This window comes from Salvelinus sp. IW2-2015, linkage group LG19 (assembly GCF_002910315.2).
Source record: "Salvelinus sp. IW2-2015 linkage group LG19, ASM291031v2, whole genome shotgun sequence".
Lineage (NCBI taxonomy): Eukaryota > Metazoa > Chordata > Actinopteri > Salmoniformes > Salmonidae > Salvelinus > Salvelinus sp. IW2-2015.
In genome coordinates, this window is record NC_036859.1 from 37,722,534 (window position 1) to 37,728,696 (window position 6,163).

Here is a 6,163-nt window from a genome sequence, read left to right on the forward strand (position 1 = left end):
GTAAAAGAATATATGTTTGTTGAGTTGTTAGAAAACAACTACTTCAATCTAAATGTGAAACACTAAAACCAGATAGAGAACTATAAAAAGAATATGGCCCTATATTAATTAAGATAAAATCATAATAGTTCCCTCTTTCTCACCCTGAACTTGGCCAGGTAGTCTCCTACGACGCCTTGTTGCCACATCTCCTCGGCAGTCTGGGTCTTCAGGGTTTGTCCTCTTCTTGCCGTCGCGCTTCTCTTTCGCCTCAGGCCGGAGTGCGCCCATGCCCTTGCTCAGCTTCGCGACAGCAGCGCTCCTGAAGGAATTACCATACAGACACAGACCTGGTGTCAACGCAGGTGGCATATACATTGTGTACCTAGTATACCTTTAAAAACGTAAAATCTAACAGGTGACATAGCTCAAACACTACTACACCCACAATAACATCTGCTAAATCTGACCAATAAAATTGATGTTGACCCAACATATGAAATAGTTAGAAAACCTCCCAGGAGACCAGGTGCAAACTTTCACTGTAGCTAGCAAGACATAGCCCACCTTCACTGTAACTACAGAAAGACATAGCCCATCTTCACTGTAACCTACAGAAAGACATAGCCCATCTTCACTGTAAGCCTAACATAGGCTGTTACGGTGACTGTATTACCGCCACAGCGGCTGTCACCAGTCGTGACCGCAGTCAAATTTCACGTGGCCGTTTAGTCACGGTAATTAGGCTTCTCCAAGCTGCTGATTGTCATTAGTAGCCTACCAAACTTTCTAACTGCCTGGTACTCAGCACTCTATTGTCCCTCTAATCACTCTGACATCAATACAAATGTAATCGAAAATCGAATTAAACACTTCATGTAGCCCATGAGCTCATGTTGCACAACATTTCTATAGGCTATGCAATTGCATGAGAAAACAGATTTGATGGCCTCTTAAAAAGAGGAGACCCCATCAGCTTTCTATAGGCTAGACCTACAATATTTTTAATCAACTATCCTAATATTAAGCACATCACTTCGTTTTACAAACAGGAGTGTAGCCTACCTGGCTGGGATGAAAATGAACCACAGGAAAAGCGTCCTCCATTCGCTATTTAAGTGCAACGATTACATGATTTTTTTCTCCTTCCCCAGTTCTGAGACAGAATGGACCATTATCATGCACCTAAATCAAAACTAATTCACACATTAAGTTTATGTAAAGACCAGATTAAATGAAGAATAGTCTGATGGGTGACAATATTATCGCTTGTGAATGATACGCCTTTCATGCAACTTTTTTTTTTTAATCGTCATTAATCGCATCATGCAGCACAACGGCCACTGGCCGCAAAAGGCATGGATTTTAGAGGGCATTACGACCACACTAGGGGGATGCTGCCGCGAAATTCAGGCATTATCAAGCGCTTGTGAAATTTGTAATGAAAACTGATAAAATGTGTGCAGCCTGTCCAAGAAAATCAAAACATATCACAACTGAAGTTGCATAAATAACTCTAAAGTAAGCATATAGGAGGACCTTTTCTTTTAACCGCTCAACAAAATAGCACATGTGTGGCACTCCCTCAGAAATAGTTTGAAAAATATAGTTTCTACTTTATGTTAAATTGTATTCTTCATACTATAGAAATAATTCCATGGAATTCTAAGCAAATCTTGCATGCTAAATGAACTAGTGTAGCCCACAGCCCATATGGCATAGCCAGATCAGGGCCTACATAAGGACAACTCAGAGTATGCTAATTGACTACATTTCTTTAGACCTGCTAAATTGTATTTGTGATGGGGTAGCTATATTACATTTATTTATAGACTTTAAAAATGTAGACATTCCAAAGTCTCTGCACCTGTGCTTGTATGGAAGCCAGGAGATGCTAAATTGTTTATGTTAATTAATGGTCAATTACCTTTGAGACTGACAGTTATTGCTTGACAATCACCGGCTGACAATTCACGACTACCAACAGCCCTACCTAACAGAAAGCCATAGCCCAGCTACACTGTAAACCTAACAGAAAGCCCACCTGGTTGAAAGGTGGTAGTCGTTTGAAATGTCACCGGTGATTGTCAAGCAAATAACTGGTTCAGTCTCAAGGGTAATTGACCATTTAATTAACATAAACACAATTTAGCATCTCCTGGTCCATTACAAGCACAGGTGCAACCTTTGGAAATGTCACATTTTAAAAGGCTAATAAATAAATGTAATATAGACCTACCCCATCAACAATAAATCCACTATTTATTTTAGACAGGTCTAAAAAAATGTAGTCAATTAGCATACTCTGATTGTCTTATGTTAGGCCCTGATTCTGGTATGCATATGGCTCGTGCTACACTAGTTCATTTTAGCATGCAAGTTTCTTAGAATTCCAGAATTATTTATAGTAGAAAGAATACAATTTAAACATAAAGTTAAAACTATATTTTCTCCCAAACTATTTCTGAGGAGTGGCACACATTGGCTATCTTGTTGAGCGGTTAACAAAGAAAACAGGTCCTCCTATATGCTTACTTTTAATTATTTATGCAACTTCAGTTTGCATATGTTTTGATTTTCTTGACAGCTGCACACATTTTAATCATTTCTTCATTACAAATTTCACAAGCGCTTGATAATGCCTCGAATTTCGCGGCAGCATCCCCCTAGTGTGGTCGTAATGCCCTCTAAAATCCATGCCTTTTGCGGCCAGTGGCCGTTGTGCTGCATGATGCGATTCTAATGGCGATTAAAAAAAAAAAAAAAAAGTTGCATGAAAGGCGTATCATTCACAAGCGATAATATTGTCACCCATCAGACTATTCTTCATTTAATCTGGTCTTTACATGAACTTAATGTGTGAAATTAGTTTTGATTTAGGTGCATGATAATGGTCCATTCTGTCTCAGAACCGGGGCAGGAGAAAAAAATACATGTAATCGTTGCACTTAAATAGCGAATGGAGGACGCTTTTCCTATGGTTCATTTTCATCCCAGCCAGGTAGGCTACACTCCTGTTGTAAAACAAAGTGATGTGCTTAATATTAGGATAGTTGATAAAAAAATATTGTAGGTCTAGCCTATAGAAAGCTGATGGGGTACTCCTCTTTTTAAGAGGCCATCAAAACTCTGTTTTCTCACGCAATTGCATAGCCTATAGAAATGTTGTGCAACATGAGCTCATGGGCTCTCATGAAGTGTTTAATTCGATTTTCGATTACATTTGCATTGATGTCAGAGTGATTAGAGGGACAATAGAGTGCTGAGTACCAGGCAGTTAGAAAGTTTGGTAGGCTACTAATGACAATCAGCAGCTTGGAGAAGCCTAATTACCGTGACTAAACGGCCACGTGAAATTTGACTGCGGTCACGACTGGTGACAGCCGCTGTGGCGGTAATACAGTCACCGTAACAGCCCTACTGTTAGGTTACAGTGAAGATGGGCTATGTCTTTCTGTTAGGTTACAGTGAAGATGGGCTATGTCTTTCTGTTAGGTTACAGTGAAGGTGGGCTATGTCTTGCTAAGCTACAGTGAAAGTTTGCCACCTGGTCAGTCACTGGGAAGGTTTTCTAACTATTTCATATGTTGGGTCAACATCAAATTTTATTGGTCAGATTTAGCAGATGTTATTGTGGGTGTAGTAGATGTTTGAGCTATGTCACCTGTTAAGATTTTACGTTTTAAAGGTATACTAGGTACACAATGTATATGCCACCTGCGTTGACACCAGGTCTGTGTCTGTATGGGATTCCTTCAGGAGCGCTGCTGTCGCGAAGCTGAGCARGGGCACTGGGCGCACTCCGGCCTGACGGCGAAAGAGAAGCGCGACGGCAAGAAGAGGACCAAACTCCCTGAGACACCCAAGACTGCCGAGGAGATGTGGCAACAAGGCGTCGTAGGAGACTACCTGGCCAAGTTCAGGGTGAGAAAGAGGGAACTATTATGATTTTATCTTAATTAATTTAGGGCCATATTCATTTTTATAGTTCTCTATCTGGTTTTAGTGTTTCACATTTAGATTGAAGTAGTTGTTTTCTAACAACTCAACAAAACCATATATTCTTTTACRAACACTGTATACTGTGGCGGGTCAAATTAAATTGGCTCGTGGGCCAGTTGTGGCGCGCAGACCACCGGTTGAAGTCCCATGCTGTACAGCATCTAGGAATGCACTTTTTAATCCGTACAGTACTAAAGTGAAAAATAAAAAACGTATGTGTTCCATGTCTTCTGGTTACAGAGTGACCGTAAGAAGACCCAGAGTGCCATGGAGTCAGCCTGGAAGGCCATGGAGAAGAAGGAGAAGATCCCTTGGATMAAAAAGGCGGCTGAAGACCAGAAGCGATACGAGGTTCAGTACCGGCCCGTGGTCAGTGACCAGATGTTTTGACCGCTGTCTTCTTCGGTTGTGCTGAAGAAATGTCAAAATGTTGGTCGCCCTCCCCACCTTCTGCTCCTCCCCATTCCTGTGTCCCCCACCCTCCTCCAAGCCACCTCCTCCCCTATGCCCATGATTTTGGAATGAGATGTTTGGCAGGTGTCCACATACTTTCGGTCATGTAGTGTGTGGTGTTCGGTGTTGGAATATGTAATGTGTGTGTGTGATATAATGAGGACCAATCCAATCAACAGTCCCTGTGTTTTTGATGTGTGTAATTTTCAGACGCATGACCATTGATATTTGTTTTGACATGGGTTAAATATGGCAAGTACTTCCAAATAACTTGATCGTCACTTATTTAAATTGTCCCTTAATAAAATGAATCCTTTTTGAAAGTATTTGACATGTACGGTACACCCAGTCTGATGCGTTGTTGTTGGTGTGTGGTGAACTGTACTTGTCCTGCAGAGGGAATTGTTAGAGATGAGAACAAGCCAGAGCAGGAGCAGCCCAGAGAAAACCCAAGTTTGAAGGGGAGCCCAGGAAGCCACCTGTGGAGTAACATCACACAATGACCCTGGCAGTGTAGAATAGTTACGCGATGCTTATTGTTTTTTTCATAATGGCGTCTATGTTTATCCTGGCCCCATATTATTTATCTTTTCACTTTGCTCCATCCTATTATCTACGTCTCTGCCCCCCCCCCCCCCCCTGCCAAATGTGCGCCGCCCCCCCCCCCCCTCCAAATAGTACCTCTGCCCCCTTCCCCACTCCAAATGCTCCTCAGTAGGGTCGTCATTTACACGCCCTATGCCCTCAGTTCTACACCCCTCACAATGTCCTCGATGCTTCTAACACTGCACCTAAATGTCCTCTGCTTTAGCACGACGCCATATGCGTGCACAATGCCCTCTGCTTCACAACTAAAATGTCCTCTGCTTTATCACTGCCCCTAAATGTCCTCTGCTTCATACACTGCCCTAAATGTCCTCTGCTTTACAACTGCCCTAAAATGTCCTCTGCTTTACACTCGCCCTAAATGTCTCATGCTTTCGCATGCCCCAATATGTCCTCTGCTTTAGCAACGCTGCCCTAAATGTCCTCTGCTTTTACACCGCCCTAAAATGTCCTCTGCTTGTAACACTGCCCTAAATGTTCCTCTGCTTTACACTGCCCAAATTGTCCTCTGCTTTACACTGCCCTAAAAATGTCCCTGCTTTACACTGCCTAAATGTACCTCTGCTTTACACTGCCCCCTAAATGTCCTCTGCTTTACACCCCCTAAATGTCCTCTGCTTACACGCCCGTAAATGTCCTCTGCTTTACACCGCCCTAAATGTCCTCTGCTTTTACACCGCCCTAAATGTCCTCTGCTTACACTGCATGGCTGCTTAATGTGATAAGTCCTCTGCTTTACACTGCCGCGTAGAATATTTCTCTGCGTTTACCAACTTGCGCCCGCTAATGTCCTCTGCTGTACACTGCCCTAAAATGTCCTCTGCTTTACACTGCCCTTAAATTGTCCCATCTCGTGCTATTACGAACTTCGCGTGTTTCGCGTGAAGGGTAATGTCCTCCGTTGCTATTACAACACTGGCCGCTAAATGTCCTCTGGCTTTACATAGGCTAACGACTCATGGCCATAGAATGTCCTCTGCTTTAACCACTAAGCCGCTATAAGTGTTGTCTCTATGACACTATTTACAAGCCGTCATGTCCCCCTAAATGGCTCCTCTTGGCCCCTCCCCCGTGCGGGGTCCCAAATGTCCTGCTGCCTTTGCCTTTGCTCATTTTTCATGTA

At 42.7% G+C, this 6,163-nt stretch overlaps 1 pseudogene; it reads left to right on the forward strand.

Annotated features, from left to right (window-relative positions):
- The window catches only part of LOC111979513 (nucleolar transcription factor 1-A-like), a 31,544-nt pseudogene that overhangs the window by 10,288 nt on the left and 15,093 nt on the right, over positions 1-6,163 (forward strand).